This window comes from Mesoplodon bidens (genome assembly GCF_964165515.1).
Source record: "Mesoplodon bidens genome assembly, chromosome: 12".
Classification (NCBI taxonomy): Eukaryota; Metazoa; Chordata; class Mammalia; order Artiodactyla; family Ziphiidae; genus Mesoplodon; species Mesoplodon bidens.
In genome coordinates, this window is record NC_138168.1 from 55,903,499 (window position 1) to 55,923,429 (window position 19,931).

The window sequence follows — 19,931 nt, forward strand, 5'->3', positions numbered from 1 at the left end:
AAAAACATTTATGAATCAAGTGTGAAGGTCTACAGAGCATAATCCACAGGCAAGTGAAAAATGTTTTGGCCAAGTGACCCGAATCAGCTGGCAGTTCACGCCCCATGCAGAGGTAGGGAACATATTCACAGGTATCTTAATAACTTGTGCAAGGCTAAGTGAGACATTTTTATAGATAGCTGTCTTTAAGACCATCTAAAGGTCACATGATGCAGAATATCTAAGGAATAAGAAAAATGCTATTTATATTTAGTTAGCAAATTCTGAACTAAAATTGGTAAAGAGGAAACCTAATATCCTCTTAGAGAAATGAAAAAACACAAACTAGATTTAAGGGAGCTGGCTTCTAATCTTGGCAATGCTGTGGTTTTGAGCAAGTCTCCAAATATCAGAGTTACAGCTTCTATTTTTGCAAAATGGAGATAATAATGCTAACTTAATTGAATTCTGTGAGGTTTAAATAAGTACATACACATAAAGTCCCGAGCAAAATACCTGATACATAGAAATCTCTCAGTAATTATTTCTATTAATTTGGGGTACTAGACTAAATTTCTTAGTGGAAGATGCAAGTAAGACAATTCTCCTTGTAAGTAGTGACTGAAAATCTTAAACTCTGAAATGACCATGTGCCCATACTAATATCTACCCAAAGAGCCAAAACCACACATTCTCTTTTTTCAGTTGTCTGATTAAAAACAAACCAGCTCAGCATTAGACTTGGAAGCTGTGGAGAGCACCACCTGTCTGATTTGCTTACAGCTGTCAGAAGCAAATTTTAGATCCACCTCCCAAATTTTACCCCAGCTAGAACTGGATTGTGCCTGTATTCAAAACACTTTAGTTGTCTTAAAGATAGCAAAAAATATATATATATAATTATATATGTACATATATTTTGCATATATTATATTTGGACGAAATGATTGCTATCATGGTCGAATAATAAAAATGTTTTAAGGTGTGGCACATACCTTTTCAGAATAAGCTTTAAAACAGAAAAGCATATAGCTTTTCAGAATAAGTATGGAAACAGAAAATATTTAATATAGATTCATCATGTAGAGGTAAAAGACACGAGTGCATGAAAAGAATCAGAATCAAAAGCTTAATTACTCTATTTTTAAAACCATACTGATTTAAAGTGATTTTGTGCAATTCCAAACCTTGTCTCTGAATACCCACCAACATACATATAAAAATTTTAGGTATATAAATCTTATATGTGTGTGTGTGCATATTTATATACTCGAGTTAGAAAGGAAAACAAATTTAAGATCTCCAATTTGATATGCCATAAAGCAAAATGCTCAAAATCAGTTCTCTAAGTTTCAACATTAAATGCAACATTTTAAGTTCATCGTGGTCTCCAGCCTTGCATGCAAACCTTGTAAATTTTGCTAGGTAAGATATCAGACCTAACGTTGCATGACCATAGCTATTTATAGAGGTATGGGTAACAACTGTTAACTAGTGGGGCCCTTGGCATCGCAAATAGCAGTTTCCACATGCAAAATTTCAGAGAAACTCCTTTTCACTCCCCAACACACACATCTGCCAGCCTCTCAGCTCCCAAACCCACTTCTTTGATCCCATATAGAACCATCCATCAAGATAACTATCTAAGCAACATTTTAAGAGGACACATTGACCATCAATGGGACTGTCAACTTCCACCTTTTTCGTTTTTGTTTTTCTAGTTGATACTATTGGAAAATGCTAGCAATACCTTCAGCCGTGATCTCAGTCATGGTGGTTGGAGAAAGGAAAAGGCAGGCAAAAATTCCGGTCAAGTGGCCCTTTGCAGAATAATTTAGGTTTGGAGAACTCTGATAGGGGGCTCTGTGTGAAAGCGTGAGGGCTCTTCCTTTTCCTGGCTGTTTCTGCTGCTCCTTTGTTGTCCTGTTGAACTTTGTCTCTTCTCTGCAGAGTTCTCCCCCCTGGAAACAACCTGAGCCCTTTCCAAGCAGCACTTGTGGCTCAGGCAGAAGTATCAGCTTCGAACAAAAATAGCTTCATCTCCCTAGGACTCTTCAGCACTTTTTTTTTTTTTTTGGCACTCTAAGGGACACACACACCAGCTCTCCAGCCCCAAAGAGAGATAGTCCAAGAAAAGGCAAAGGAACCAGAAAGTACCGTCTAAGCCCCTACAGTTTCCCTAAGATAATTACAGATTTGGGGGTCTATGTCACAAAACATGAAATAAAGAGTTAAAAGTAATCTTATCCACGATAGCTCAGATTTATTCTTAGTGCCCTTAAAGCTCAGAACATTCCTCATCCCCTTATTTGGTGTGGGGAGGATCCTGTAATGTCTACCCAAGGCAAAGGGGAGGGTAGTCTTGTCATTTTCTCCAAGTTGATTCCCTATTGGTCTAAATCCATTTGGCAAGTGCAGTTATTTATATTGGGCTACACTTAAAGTTGCAACTATTAAATCCTAAGGCTTTCCTGTAGGAGATTAAGATTGTCCAAACACTGGCTAATAAGAAATATGTAATGTGAAGTTATATTGACACTTGAGAACTGATGAATTACTAGGTTCTTCATTCTTTTTAATACTTTCATGAAAAGGAAGTACCTGAATTTATCTATGAAGTAAAAGAAAGGGAAGGTGGCATAAAGTTTAGAAGCCTACAGCTCATATTTTAGTAAAAGATTTCAACTTTTCTCTATTTCAACTTCAAAAAAGTAAAATAAAAAGGATCATAGCAGCTAACAATTAGCCAAATTGGCTGATTAGCATTTCACCTTCCCACTACTAGACAGGTGTTAATGAGCAGAGAAATATTCAATAGCTGGCAGTTAGAAGGAGGAGTATCAAAGGGCATTGATAATCACACACTCTAGCCAATCTGTGAATAATCAGGGGTTGACTACACTTACCTTTTATTTTACTCTCATATTCAACCTAACAAATGTTTGTGGTTTAAACTTTTAGCCTTAACTTGCTGGCTTTGATTGTCAGAACCTCTTGAATGTGCATGGTACTTCAGAGATCAGAAAACAAAGTCACCCATGTTGTTTTAATATTTGAGACTCAGAAGAGTGCTACAACAGCTATTTCCTTTGCCTCCGTGTTGGCAGCTCTGTATTTGCTGCCCCAATTCCTACAATAGGAAGTGCTCATATACCAGCTGAATAAATGGGTTAGGAAGTAAGCAATCTTAATTCACAAAAGAGGAAATCATTCTGGGTAGCTCTCATGATTTATACAAGATTCTACACCTAGGGCTGGGCTTGGGGCTTTTGACTACAAGTCTGATATCTTTCCAGAGAAGTGAGACTTTGTTGCAGACAATGCCATTTGTAGGCAAAGGGAGGACCACAAAAAATTAGGTCCACCAATGGATGGAAAGATGCAAACTCCTAGCAGCATCCCCCTGGAGCCCTGGGTTGGTGCCTACTTTTTAAGGTGGGGAAAAGGAGCCCCCCAAAAACAGAGCTCTCCTCACTTTGCCCCCAAAGGCATCTCCATTCAGTATCACCACAGTGCTTCCAATTTGAAGAAAACATTGTGCTTTGAATCTCCATTTGGCAGTCAATTTCATAGTCTTTCACTGTAGTTAACTGATGAAATAGTAATTCCTTATGTAACTCATTAAGAACTTACATTAAAAAGTTGAAACAAGACTAGAGAGCAAGACCAGTGATTGATGTTACTCTTAAATTCCTAATCACTAATTTCATGTCATACATACTAGAAGGAAAACGAAGAGTAAAAATATTCTAGCTAAATATGTTTATAGGATAACAAGCTTTTAACCCATTTATTGGATGAGTTTATGAATTTTCTTAGACATTAAGAAATCAGTATATTTCTCATTTTGAAAAGTTACTAGAACTCTTTCAAATTATTTGAAACCCAATTCATAAAATGTCTTTGCGTTTCAAATGGAACTCTGAGAAGCTTTCCGAAGTGAAGCAACTGACATTCTTCTAAGGCTACACATCTCATTCTTCAGGACAAAGAACAAAATATTACAAATAATACATTTGCCTTTCTTCATTTTTTTGATCTTTTTCATTTTAAACAGATATTCACTTTAAAGGAACAACCGTTCACTGGAATCTTTCAACATGACCTAAAAGTGGTGGTTCTCTCTTCTCAGTGATAGCTTCTGATGTACTTTCACGTTTTCCATTGCTGTAGGATCAGCACAGATAGGCTTATCCTGGTTTTGCATATAGGGACCCTTGTTCCTGTATGCATTATTAACTGGCCTGGTCTTTATAAGTCAATGGCAAACCATGAAAGCTTGTTCTCCTAGAAAATGTTTCATTTTGTCCAAGCCACTTCTCCAACCTGATTATACTGATCATTATGCCTTGTGATTTTCACTAGATATTCTAAATATTCAAGTTAGCAGCCAAAAAATTCATTCTTAGAGCATTTAAAAAAAGAATCTGGCTGCTCTGCCAGCTATTATCATAAACTAACAATCAGTAAGACATATTCTATATTTGACTATGAACAAGATATTTTCATCCAAACTGAATTTTAGAATGTAAAAAGATTCAGGAGGCAAGGAGAGAAGTGTTTTGATGATTTTTGGTTTCCACCAAAAAAAATCATAAAATAAAACAAAATTTAAAAAAAATTAATTATTTTAAGACCATACTACATTGTTTTGTTCAGTGCCAATTTGTGTTTTTTATAGAGCAGTGAGGAGAGATGTAAATAGAGGAAAATAGCTATTTATCATCAGTCACCTATTTTTCAAGGACTAGGGATTTTTGAAAGAAAGCAAAGTTTTAGGGTTACTTCTCAAGATCTTCCGTTTATTAATTCACAGACATGAACAGCTTATACTTGAAAAGCCTATACCTAAATTTGTGTTAAACAGAAATAAAACAGTAAGAAATGTGTATAATATTATATGTTTAAACTGAGTGGGAGTAAATTTATGGGTATTTAATTAGGATAGAAAGTGCTCATTCCTTGGATCTTAAAATAGTGATAGGTGTAACTTTTATGTGTGTCTAAGTTTTCAGGTTCATTTTAATAGAAGACAAAAATAAATAACCAACTAGAATGCTTTTGGGAAAAAAGGGGGGCAGCTACTGTTATACTGCTTTGGTTGAAGTAGCTTACAGGGGAAATATACAAAAGAGAAATCTTTTCTTTTAGCTTTGTAGGTGAAGAAAAACAGCAAAAACAAACTAGGTATGGAAAGAATAAATACTGGCTTATTAAACTTTAGAATGAACAAATATAGAAGAAACTAGGATCATTGAAAGTGAACTTAGGGACCATTGGATTGTATTTACTTTCATCTGACCTTGAAATCCCATCACATGACCAAGAAATTCCTCTGAAGCTCACTTGATAAACAGTCTTCAGAATCACAAGAAAAGCCTCAATTGAACTATTAGTTCATTAATCTTACTTGATCTCAGCATTGCTGTTCACTTTATTTTAAATTGTTTTGTGTTCTGTTTGTGCCATGGAAAATCTCCTTCTGTCCTCATTACATTCTCTAACTGGCCTGTGCTCACTGCTTTAACCAAATGCTGAAAGCCATTCCATAGGTTTGGCTTTACCAACTGATTATTTAGGAACTGTGTAATCCAGCTCGTTTCAAATGACAAAAGGCTTTCCAGTGCAATTAAAAACTTTCCTCTCTTTAACCCTGACTCATGAATAGCTGAGTCTCCAATATCAGGCTTCACACACATTTGACTCTGTCCAACATTTCTCTCATAAATTTGCCTACGTCAATCCAGTCTTCAATTAAGATGCTCCTTTGTTCTTTTTTTTTTTTTTTTTTTTTTTTGTGGTACGCGGGCCTCTCTCTGTTGTGGCCTCTCCCGTTGCGGAGCACAGGCTCCGGATGCGCAGGCTCAGTGGCCATGGCTCACGGGCCCAGCCACTCTGCGGCATGTGGGATCTTCCTGGACCGGGGCACAAACCCGTGTCCCCTGCATCGGCAGGCGGGCTCTCAACCGCTGCGCCACCAGGGAAGCCCTCCTTTGTTCTTAAAGACTCCTTTCTCTGAAGAGCTGGCTTCTGTCCACTACCACTGTCCTCTTTATGAGGACTGACAACATCTCGTAGTAGGTGGCCCCTGTGGAGTCCATAATTCAGACTACTGCTTGCTGCTCTGTAGTCTATCACACATGACCTTCACTCTGTGGTCCTGGTTGCTATTCAAAAGCAATTTATGATTTATATATTTTTTGTTTTCTTATAAAAGCATCAATACTTTTCTTATAAAAGATAAATTATTTGCTGATCAGTTCTTAGATACAAATTTTTCTCTGAAAATAATATAAATGGATATTTCTATTTGCTAATTTTGAAAAAATTCACAATGTCATCATCTTGTTCTTTACATTTTGATGTTTTGCATTATCAATGATATAATCTGTTATACCTGTATATCACAACTGAATACCAACTAGAGTCACTAACTTTGCGAGCTTACTTAAAAGTAAGGAAATAACATACTCATTAATTCCATTGTGCACTCTCTCTCTCTCTCTCCACACACACACACCCACACACCCACACACACTCTTTACTGTGTCCTCAGCACTAGGCTAGGTTCTAGTGATATCAAGATGAGCAAGACAAGGTTTTGTCTTCAAGGAGCTCACAGTCTAGTAGGAGAGTAAAAAAGGTATACCAAAAATTATAGTGCAGACTGGTAAGTTCTAAGTACAGTAAACACTATGCATTGGATGACAGAAAAGGAGTTTCAATGCAACAGGAAAGGCTTTAAGAGTAAGAAATACTAGAATTGGGTCTTAAAGTGTAAGAAATTATTTAAATAAATGATCAATTGAGGACATATCAATACTTTCCAAGAAGAGGGAACAACTCCAAAAATATTATAAAGGTTTAAACATAATGAACTTTAAATACTTCAGTAATCCCTTCACAGGGTACTTAGAAGGGAGCTCCACAAGAAAAAACAAGAGAATAAAAAAGAGCCAGATACTTAAGTGTCTTATAAGCCATACTAAGATTTTTGGACTTAACTCTAATTTAGTATGACACTGAAGTATTTTAAGCAAGAACATGAAATAATCAAATTTATCTTTTAGAAATACTGGTCAACAACAGTGATGATTACAGCTTCCTTAAGACAATTTCAAACGAGCCTTAGAAATAGAAGCCAGATTACAGAATGTGGGGCAAATGAGAAATCATAAAATGAAGAGAGAATCTAGAATATACTTCAAAGAAGCTTATATAAAAAGCAAAGGAGTGAGATGGATTAGGAATTAGAGGGGGACACTAGGTACAGTAGGAGATTTTTTAAAGATCAAAAATATATTCATATTTTCAATCATATTTTCCTTTAAAGGAAGGAATACAGGAATGAGGGAGGAGTGATTAATGATCTAGGAGAGGAAAGATAAGGAATACAGAAAAATCTTCAAGCAAATGGAAGGGTAAAGTTAGAGCTCATGTGGACAGTACTTACAAAAAGAAATAAAATTCTTGGTAAAGTAAAAATAATTAAAATGGGACAAATATGGATAATTTTTGACTTATGAAAGGGGAAAAATGAAAGGAATTCATGCCTGATGGCATTGTTTTCTCTGTGAGCCAATGTCATCTGCTGAGAAACAAAGGGTTAGATGTTAGAATGACATCTTGAAGAAAGTTCTAAAGGTTTCAAAAAGCTGCAGAAGTAAAGAGAGAGGCAGCTTCTTAAGAAGTGCAGCGTTCTACTGAGAGGCCAACGAGGTTTATAGACCATAAGTTTGTAGTAACAAATCCATTTATATTAGTTAGTGTAATCAAAGAGGGAAAAACAAAAAGAATTCCAAATACACCTCCTCTAAAATAAAAATAAAAACATATCCCTCTCAGGTTAACAGTTCCATGTTAGTGGGCATCTATAATGGCAGCTCTGTCATCTTTATGTGGCTTCCATTATTGTTCTGATTCTTGGTACTCCAGCTGGCAATGAGAGAAAAAGCTTGCAAGGCTATATGGGTTAAGGCTGGAGGTAGCATGAAGCACTGCTGTTTCTACTCCATGGTGAGAACCTAATTCTTGGTCATACCTAACTGCAAGGGGGTAGAATTGGGGCTGGCCATGACATCCTTCTAAAACCCTACTCCTTGGATTGGATTTCCACCACAGGACTATTTTTGAGTTCTCCGGAGCCATGTTAATAGTTGAGCATTGGAGCAGAGAAGGTAGGTAGTTGGACTGAAATCTCTGGGCAAGTGTGGCCTTAAAGGAAAATTTTAGCTACAGTTAGGCCAAGGCAAGGATATGGAAAGAGCAGTACAGAGATGACAGTTTGGGAGAAAATACATGATTGAAAAGGCTTTTATTTTAAGTAGTGTCTCAGGATTACAGTACATGTTTATAAATCAATCTTTTTGCATTCAGAATGTGTACTACCCTTAACTGCTAAATACATGAAGAGTTGTGACATACTATCAATATTCATGTGAATGAAGTACAAAGACATACCTACCAAGAATTAAATCATTTCAAAAGATTGTATATCAGAGCATTTGACTTCCATTCTGATAAGCAGTTTTTAAGCATTTGTTTATCCAAATCTCTTTCTCTCTCTCTCTCTCTTTTTATTTGGGGAAGGGAGAGTACTACCATCCAAATGTGCCCCTGCAGAGTATTTCATCAATTCAAATTAAAGATGTATTTTACAGTTGTCACTGATATATGACTTTGAGAATATGAACTGCTGTATAAATGTTAAATGTTCCCATCCTCATGAAAATCACATTTCACCTCAGAGCCATGTCTGGTTTTGCTATTCATTATTCATTTGAAGTCAGAGCTTTCCACTTCCAATATTATAATTAATCTGAATATTATTAAATGTTGTCACAAATAGCAGATTGTCAGCTTTCCTTGACCTCCTAACGTGCATTCACTCTCATTTTAAATATTTTATTTTTATTCTTAATCTCCTTCAAAACAAAACAGAACCATTTGCTCTGTGTCTCTAAAAATTCCATTTAACAAAATAGATCCATTCCTCTTTCTTCACTCCATACCCTTTTATTTAACAGGAGTTATTTTCTGTCTTCCACGCCCCCAACAGTGTCAGCCTGACTACCTGAAAACCAACGCATGTAGGATTTGCATTAGGAAAAAAGTACGTGTTTTGTCAACTTTACACCCCACACAGAAATCGTGGGCTCTAAGTTTAGAATAGAATTTCAACCAATATAAGTGGTATTTCATGCTGGGTACAAACTGGAGTTGTGAAAGACACTGGGGGTATAAATTCATGCTGTCTTGGCATAGTCAGTAAGTTGAATATATGGCTGGATATAAAGAATAACATAGGGGCTTCCCTGGTGGCGCAGTGGTTGAGAATCTGCCTGCTAATGCAGGGGACACGGGTTCAAACCCTGGTCTGGGAGGATCCCACATGCCACGGAGCAACTAGGCCCGTGAGCCACAACTACTGAGCCTGCGCATCTGGAGCCTGTGCTCCGCAACAAGAGAGGCCACGATAGTGAGAGGCCCGCGCACTGCGATGAAGAGTGGCCCCCGCTTGCCACAACTAGAGAAAGCCCTCACACAGAAACGAAGACCCAACACAGAAAAATAAATTAATTAATTAATAAACTCCTACCCCCAACATCTTCTTAAAAAAAAAAAAAAAAAAAGAATAACATAGAAAGTATCCTGGTCCCAAAAGGTATCACCCAGTAGGGAAGCCTGTTATATACAAGTCAAAGGTTCAGTCCTATCATTTAAAATTGAATTTAAAGTTTTCTATTAAAAGGCAAATAACATTTGGAATACAAAATTAAGTTAGCAGTTGGAAAACACATATCCGTCATAGTCAGAAAAGCCACATTTTTTGACAATTGTGCCATTTTGCAGCCCCGCTTATTTATCAGAGCATCTTTTCCCACAAGCCTGGATACAGTCTTGTAACCCTCTCCAATACAGCATTCCATGTAGCCACTACAGTTTATCCTAGTTGGCCCCACTTATGAACTTAATAGCCATGCCATGAGCTTGGCAAGGGATTCAGAGGGATGGACTGAGAGGGTTGAGACCTCACTGGAAGGACACACAGGGGCATTTCCAATGCCAAACTTCAAGAACCTCTAAATTTGGTTTAGGGGCTTCTGTACATAAGTGTTCAGCATTATAATCTGCAGAGACAATCAATTCTGACAATTCACTATTTCATTGGAACTATAAAAATCAGCAGTTACTTCAGCTGGTTCAAATTAGAAGGATATATAATTTTGTTTTTGCTTTGGAAATGTTGTGGACTACAGACACGTTTGATTTAGTCACTGATTGCATTTACATTCCACTGGATTAATCTAGTAGCATCATACTTTTTATTTTTAACAGAAAGCTTAAAAGCAAAGGAATGGAAAAGAAAAATATGTTATTATAAGAAAAAAATTATTAAGCAGCTATTCACAGGCAGGGCACTTATTTCAAAGTGTGATTAGTTTAGTGGTGTCTAGGACAAGCAAGTTTGTAGTTTTAAGGATCTTAGAAATAGCTGAAGCTAATTTTATCATTTTATAGAGGAGAGAACTAAGTGTTGGAAAGACTGAATAACTTGTTTACATTCACATATTTTATGACTGAAAACCTGAACTAGGATCCAGTTGTCCTCTCAGCCCAGAGCTACTTACATTATTCCTTATCCAGGTTTTTTTCCATATCTAGTCTTTTGGGATTTGAACTAGAACCCCATTTACCATAAATCCTAATTTCCTCTGTCTATTCTGAATCCTAAAAAAGAGGTGGATGGTCTTACATATCTTTGAATCCAGGAATGTAACAGTATCACCAATACTTTCACCATTTTTCAGTTCTGTTCTTAAACACATATTTACTTCACTCTCATGTGATCAAATGGGCATTTTCCACATGGGCATGGCTGCAAATAGTCCCCACTTTACTCAGGTCAATCAAGATATGACCCCAGAAGAAAGACAGTTGTCTTTTCCCAATGTGTGTATATAAATATTATAGGGAAGGGCTCTTATTGGTCTGGTTCAATCACATCCTCAATTAATCTTTGTGATGAGGAGAATGGGACACTTTGATTGCCCCAAAGCAATCTTTTGTGGTTGGAGTGGCTCAGTACAATAATTGGCAACCTCATCAGAAACCTCCAGGATATGGGAGGGGAGGGGACAGAGAGGAGCAGTTGCCCAAGGAGGAGGATGCTATTATCAGAAAACAGTGAGGAATACTAAGCTGAACAAAATAAATGTCTCCTCTTACTCGTGACTATGACTGCAAATACACACACACACACACACACACACAGTCATACATACTTCTTCCCAGATATGCATACCAATACAACTATTCCATGTACAAGTAAAAATACACCCACCTCTTACTCTAAACAAAAAAAAGCATGTAACTTGATTCATCTCTGGTTGATGAGAAATATCTTAACCTGGTCTATATATGTTTTTTAATAATTATGAGTCTAAAGTTAACTAATAAATTTAAATAATCTATACTCCATATATAATGATGGGAAGAGAATAATCTCCTTAAAATGAAAAGAAGTAACGTAGTTTGTCCCTGGTCCAGAATATCTTGCACACTTTGGAAGGGAAGAAGGACTAATTTGTTGTTTCCATTTTCCTTGAAAATGACCATTAATGGTGCCATCATACCATCTTAAAATTGTAGTCTCTCCTTAGCAAAATCCTCAACCTCTTCTCTGTATTCCCTTTACCTTTGTGCTTTCTCAAGGATTGCTTTTCCTTTGAAGACACCTTTTCTCACACAGTCTGTCAAGTAGGGGCAGGATTTTCTCTTGGACCTCAAGGCCTGGAGGAGTTTTGGGTGTCCTTCTTACTTCTCATAATTTTTTCCAAAAGTTTTCTCCTCCTTACTCCAAAATGCATGCTTTTACTATCCCCTTTCTTGTCATTACCATCATTTAATGTCCCAGTAAGCTTCCTCAAGAAAACAGGACTATCGGGCTTCCCTGGTGGCGCAGTGGTTGAGAGTCTGCCTGCCGATGCAGGGGACACGGGTTCGTGCCCCAGTCCGGGAAGATCCCACATCCGTGGCTGGGCCCATGAGCCATGGCCGCTGAGCCTGCGCGTCCAGAGCCTGTGCTCCGCAACAGGAGAGGCCGCAACAGTGAGAGGCCCGCGTATGGCAAAAAAAAAAAAAAAAAAGAAAAAGAAAAAAGAAAAAAAAAGAAAACAGGACTATCTATAAAGCCCCCACTGCCTCATCTATTTGCACACCATTGCTTACCCCAAAAATTCCACCCAGTAGGAGATGCCCACAGAGGCCTAGGAACTGCAGGCTGTTGGGAAAAGGCTGTGTGTATTAATAGAAATAGTATTTGAACATGTATTATACAGCAAGAACTGTGCTGAGCACTTTTCACAGATTACCTCATTTTATCCTAGGTGTCTTCTCCACTTTTCTCTAAGGTTCATTAGAGCAAGGGCTCTGTCTATCTTGCTCACATAGTCATATTGTATCTCTATTACCTAGCATAGTGCCAGGGCCTTGATATGAGTAATAATGGAAATAATATAAGGATTGAAATAGAACTGAAAATGAACTTTGGTTAAAAATATAAAATGAGGGCCTTCCTGGTGGCGCAGTGGTTGGGAGTCCGCCTGCCGATGCGGGGGATGCGGGTTCGTGCCCCGGTCTGGGAGGATCCCATATGCCGCGGGGCGGCTGGGCCCGTGAGCCATGGCCGCTGGGCCTGCGCGTCCGGAGCCTGTGCTCCGCAACGGGAGAGGCCACGGCAGTGAGAGGCCCGCATACCGCAAAAAGAAAAAAAAAATATATATATATATATATAAAATGACATCTCTTTCCCAATATTTACTTGAACCTTTTAAGCTTGGATTATTTTGAATGGTTTTATGTTTGTCAAAAGGCTTCCCTAATTGAATTAGAATATTACTGTTAAATAAACATGCCTCAAGAAATTGGATTCAGTTTCAGTGGTTTTCTTCTTTATCTGGTATAATGGGTTTATATATGAAAAGTAATTCCACTTCTAGTAATGTCAGATGAGGTAATTTGTACCAATTATCCCACCAAGACAACAAGAAAAGCTGGACAAAGTATTTTTAAAAGCTTATATTTTAGAACTAATAAAACAATGAAGATTGGTTAATACAGTGAGGATGGAAGCTCAGCTTATGAGCTTCTCTTTCCTTCAGGTTATTTGTTATTTCAGAAGGGGTAACTGAAGCTTAGGTTGAGCTCCACTTTTGACAGTCTTCAGGCACTAGGAAAATGGAGATTTGGAGCACAGGCTCTCATGAAAGAAAATAGACTTGATGAACACCCCTAACTGAAAGGCAGTACCTGCGAATCCAAAATTCACCAAAGGGTGAATCCAAAATAGTCTTCCACAGAGACTGCAGCTCAGCCTCATATAATATTAAATCTAAAAATTATATAAAGATAATTCTGAAAGGCTACTTCCCCAAGATACCTGGCCAAAGTAATAATAAGTAACAAATCCTTTCTGGAAGAAAGTAATATCCTAGGGCATAGATTATTGCTACCAAGTGTTTGCAAAGATAGTTGGAAGACATAGTTAAAAATATCCAGGCAAAAAGACAGAAGACAGCACGAACCAGCAGAAGCAGAAACAACAGGCATCAGTAAAAGTCTACAAAATCCTCTGATATTAGAGATATCAGATATTGATTTTAAGTTAATTCTGTTTACTATGTTCAAGAAGATAAAAGACAAGATGGAGAATTTTGAAAGAGAACAAATAACTATAAAAATGGAAATCATAGAACTGAAAAAACACAGTAACTGAAACTAAGGACTCATTTGATAGGTTTTAGAGCAGATTAGGCACAGCTAAAGGCTGAAGTCTGGAGAAAAGACTGGAAAACGTAAATGATGCTGTATAAGACAATGATGATTGAGAGAATGTCTATTAGGTGTACAAATGGAATTCTCAAAAGACAGATAATATTATAAAAGATAATGACTGATAACTTTCCAAATTTGAAGAATGTCATCAAGCCATAAATTCAAGAAGCTTGAAAAACCTCAGGCAGAATGAATGCAAATAAACCACTCTCTTTAATGGCTGAGTAATAGGACCTAGTGTATAGCACAGGAAACTCTGCTCAATATTATGTAACTACCTAAATGGGAAAAGAATTTGAAAAAGAATAGATACATGTATATGTAACTGAATCACTTTGTTGTACACCTGAAACTAACACAACATTGTTAATCAACTATACTTCAATATGAAATAAAAAGTTATTTCCTGAAAAAAAGTAAATAAACCACTCTCAGGCACATCAGTAAAACCAGAGATAAAAATGGAAAAATAGTTTTAAATATAGCAAGAGAAGACTAGAAAGTTTACCTTAAAAGATGCATCAGCTGAGACTAACAGGTAACTTTTATGTATAAAAAATTTCATGATAACCATGATATCAAACCAGACATGAACATTACAAGAAAGAAGAATTACAAGTTAGAAAATTTCTTTATAAATATAGATGTGAAAATTCTAAACAAAAATTAATAAACCATCCCAGCAATATATAAAAGGATAATACAGCCATATCCCATTTGGATTGATTCCAGGAATATAAATTTGGTTTAACATTTGAAAATCATTGATATAATTTATAACCAAATAAAGGAGAAAAAGTATATGACCATCTCAATAAACACAGAAAAATTATTTTATGTAATACAATATTCTTTGATGTATGTATGGGTGTTTATAATATTAAGCATCTTCTTTAATCTAACAAATGACCATTACACAAAACCTACAGCAACCAACTCATCTAACTGTGAAATGTTGAAAGTTTTCCTTGCAAAAGTGGGAATAAAACAGAGACATTTCTATTTAATATTGTACTAGAGCATATAATAAATAATAAGGAAATAAATAATAAAATGTTAAAAGATTTGAAAGGAAGAAATATAGCTGTCATTAATCATCACTGACATGATTGTTCACATAGAAAATATACAATAATCTGAAGATAAACTATTAGAATTAACAAGTGAGTTTAATAGGTAAAAACCTATAAAATCACTTTGGCAAAGCAGTATTATTACTAATTCTTCTCTGAAGCACATACCCAATATAAATGCAAACACATGTACCATATGTGCCACAAGAGATTTCTATAAAAGTGGTCCTAGCAGTATTGTTAGTAATAGCCAAACACTGAAAACAAACTCAATACTCATGAACAATAGAATGGAAAAATTGTGGTATATTTATACAATGGATTACTGTTCAGTAAGGAAACTGAACAAACTACAACTATGTGCAAAAACATGAATAAATTTCATAGCCTAACGTTGAGTAAAAGAAGCCAGACAGGAAAGACTACATAGCATATGGGCATCATTCTATTTGTATAAATTTAAAAAATAGGCAAGTGTAAATTATAACACTTGAGAATGCATGCTTAGATGGACAACTATCAAATAAATCAAGGAAGCAATTGCCATTTAGAAGGAGTCTATCTTTTAGAAAGAGAAACGGATTACTATGGACAATGGGGGGTGGGGTATGAGATGCTGGCAATGTTCTATTTTTTTTTTTTTTTTTTTTTTTTTGCGGTACGCGGGCCTCTCACTGTTGTGGCCTCTCCCATTGCGGAGCACAGGCTCCGGACGCACAGGCTCAGTGGCCATGGCTCACAGGCCCAGCCGCTCCATGGCATGTGGGATCTTCCCGGACCGGGGCACGAACCCGTGTCCCCTGCATCGGCAGGTGGACTCTCAACCACTGCACCACCAGGGAAGCCCATTGTTCTATTTTTTGATCTGGGTGATCACTGCATGAGCATTTATTTGCTTTGTGTTAAATCACATGTATATTTTTTCTACATGTACTATGTATTTTATAATTATAATATTTTTATTAATTTTTATTGGAGTATAGTTGCTTTACAATGTTGTGTTAGTTTCTACTGTATAGCAAAATGAATCAGCTATACATATACATATACCCCTCTTTTTTGGATTTCCTTCCCATTTAGGTCTCCACAGTGCGTTAAGTAGAGTTCCCTGTGCTATACAGGATAATTTCATTAGTTGTCTATTTTATACATAGTACCAATAGTGTATATATGTCAACCCCATCTCCCAATTCCTCCCACCCCCGCTTCCCCCTTGGTATCCATACATTTGTTCTCTATGTCTGTGTCTCTATTTCTGCTTTGCAAATGACATAATAATTTATACCATTTTTCTAGATTTCACATATATGCATTAATATACGATGTTTTGTTTTTCTTTCTGACTTACTTCACTCTGTATGACACTCTCTAGGTCCATCCACATCTCTACAAATGACCCAATTTCATTCCTTTTTAGGGCTGAGTAATGTTCCTTTGTATATATGTACACACACCTTCTTTAATTTTTTTTGGGGTACGCAGGTCTCTCACTGTTGTGGCCTCTCCCGTTGCGGAGCACAGGCTCCGGACGCGCAGGCTCAGCGGCCATGGCTCACGGGCCCAGCCACTCCGTGGCATGTGGGATCTTCTTAGACCGGGGCATGAACCCGTGTCCCCTGCATCGGCAGGTGGACTCTCAACCACTGCACCACCAGGGAAGCCCCACACACCTTCTTTACCCATTCCTCTGTCGATGGACATTTAGGTTGCTTCCATGTCCTGGTTATTGTAAACAGTGCTGCAATGAACATTGGGGTGCATGTGTCTTTTTGAATTATGCTTTTCTCAGGGTATATGCCCACTAGTGGGATTGCTGGGTCATATGGTAGTTCTATTTTTAGTTTCTTAAGGAAACGCCATACTGTTTTCCATAGCGGTTGTATAATAATTATAATATTTAAAACAAAATAAATGAGAATTTTTCAAACTGGACCAGGGGCATCAAGAAAGCTAGTAATGGTAATGATTTAAGGACAGGACCAGGATTAGGATGAGATGAGCAAGGCACTCACCTTGGGTGCAAACTTTAAGGGAGGGCAAAAAACTCACTAACTGTAAGTAAATAATCTTTTAATGTATTAAAGAATTAATATCAATGCAAAAAATTAAGGATGAATGAAATATCAAAAGGATAGATAACAAAGAACAACTATGAAGGCAGGATCAATACAGACCAGGCACTGTTTTGTGCTTTGACCTATGTTAACTGATCTAGTCCACATAGAACTCTATGAGGGGGCTTCCCTGGTGGCATAGTGGTTGAGAATCTGCCTGCTCACGTAGGGGACATGGATTCGAGCCCTGGTCCGGGAAGATCCCACATGCCATGTAGCAACTAAGCCCGTGTGCCACAACCACTGAGACTGCATTCTAGAGTCCGTGAGCCACAACTACTGAGCCCGTGTGCCACGACTACTGAAGCCTATGTGCCTAGAGCCCGTGCTCCGCAACAAGAGAAGCCACCGCAATAAGAAGCCCGTGCACCGTCACAAGAGTAGCCCCCGCTTGCTGCCCGTGCGCAGCAACAAAGACCCAACGCAGCCAAAAATAAATAAATAAATAAAATAATTAAAAAAAAAAAACTCTATGAGGTAGACTCTATAATTATCCCCTATTTTACTAAGAAGGAACCTGTGGCACAAAGGAAAGTATTTATTTTCCCAAGGTCATCCAGCCAACCCATGGTAAAGCCTGAGTTCAAACCCAGTTCAAACTCAGAAGCCATGCTCTTAGAGACAGAACTACACTCCACTTGCCCATTTGCAAGAGTAAGTGAAGGCAGTCAGATCGTGACAGCCGGTGATCTCCCATGGGTGACATTAGCTCTGACTCCTTCTACTGAGCATATGCCCTCCACATAATTGTGATTATTGTGTTCAGAGGACAGATATAATTAAAGGAAGAAGATTAGGGAAATCAGTATAATTGGGGACCTTACAAAATTGTCATGAAACCTCTCTTTTCTTAAGTGTGATTCCTGTTGTGTGGGATATGCCAAGCAGTCAATAAAACCTCCTAGAGTTCTCGCACTCAAATAATTCTGTCTCACTACTGTAATTCACGCTACTCTAGGACTCCTGTGAGGGTTAGATCAAGTAAACTTAATATCTGATAAACATAGTTGAATAAAAAATACAGATTTATATCAATTAATTTGAAAATTATACCACAGTACGTTGCTACACTTTAAAAGCAGCTTAGAACTGTACAATTTTTCAGGCCTTTTTTTATAAGAATGAGGGCCAGCGTGGGGAGTACATGGTGTCAGGTTTTATTTATCTTCTGAAATGCTAACTCATTAAACAAATGTCATCATTTAGACTGTTGTTTTCTGTTGAAGTAAGCTCAGTTTGAGCCAGAAAAAAACAAGTCACAGAATCAGTTTGGGGAAAGTGCACAAAGCAGCTTAAATTTCAAAGGTAGCTCAAAAATTAATGACTCTTATTTCCCTCAAGGTTCAACACTATGCTTTGAGAACAGAGAAAGAAACAGAAAAAAAAAAAATTAGGGAACTAAATAATTCTAGTGCTCACTGTTGTGGCCTCTCCCGTTGTGGAGCACAGGCTCCGGACGTGCAGGTTCAGCAGCCATGGCTCACGGGCCCAGTTGCTCTGCGGCATGTGCGATCTTCCCGGACTGGGGCACGAACCCATGTCCCCTGCATCGGCAGACGGACTCTCAACCACTGTGCCACCAGGGAAGCCCCCAATGAATATTAATGAAAGATGGGCACTTTTCAGGCAGAGCTTTGTAGGTAGAAAGGAAATAGAATTTGTAAGAGAGTAGAGTTCAGTAAACAGTTATTTATAGATATGGGGAAATGAGTTCTGCTGAATTTCAATCCTTCTTAAGCTGTGACAATGTCCATTTTTTTCATACAAGTCAAACTTTCTGAGAAACAAAGCTTGCTATAGGCTACCAATATATCTCACTAGAACATAAAAAATTCCATTAAATAACCACTTTTAAAAATCTTTTCTAAATAGTCAGTTTGATGTTTCCACAGAACTATAACTCTGAGCCTACATCCAGAATCTTAAAAATTGCCATTAAATCTTTAGTCATCCTGCTTTCTGTTTTAATCAAACTATGGCATAAAGTATCATTGCAAAAAAATGAGAGTTCTGTTGCAGAAATACTCTATGACAATGATGGGAGTAGAGTTGAGAAAACTGAAAAGCTGATTTGAAACTCTCTGCACTCCATCTAGAAAGGTGGTGACAGAGTTAAGGTAAGACTCAGGGTATCAATCACAGCAGGAAAAATTATAATTAAATGTTTTAAAGTACCATTGTGAAAAAGTCACAGTTTTCTATTCTAAACTTAAATTAGCAACCTGTGAAGAAAATTTCTCTGAAGTTCATTTTGAAAAATTTTAGAATGAAAATTAGTAGACAAAATGTCAGGTCCAAAACTTTAGAAAAATCTTGGTGATACTCAGTTGGGCCCCAAAGCCTTTCAATTCATCTCCTCCTCATTATTTTTCTGTAACAAAAGGAGTTATCTTTGACTGTTAGTGTTTCCATGCAACCATCTTTGACTGTTAAAGCCAGAGATGGGTCTGTCAGAGCTGTCAATATCTTTCTGTGTTTGGGATTTCAGCCTTTCATCCATCTGAACATATAAATGTAGAGCTTTTGTGCTTTGCAGTTCTGATTTTTCATGAGCATGAATGCAAAAGAAACTGAGCTAAGAATGGCAGCTACAACTCTTCTGACAAAAAAAGATAATGCAAAAAGGGCCAATTTTTAAAAGAGGGAAAATGTTTGGGACATAAGAGGTTTTGTGACTCTAGCAATATGTTCCTCTTTTCCGAATTGTTACTCATTACTGTCAATCACCATCCTATCTTAGAACGCTAGATCCTGTCACTCGCTTTTCTAAATGCAAGTGAAAAAACATACAATCTTCAAGTTCATTTTAATTAGTTCTAGGTTTGTGTTTTTTTTTTTTTTCTTCCCTGCAATGAGATCTAAGTACATACAAACAAAAGCAAGTAGTTACCTAGTCCTGGTTCAGAAAATGAAAGCTCAAATCTTCCAA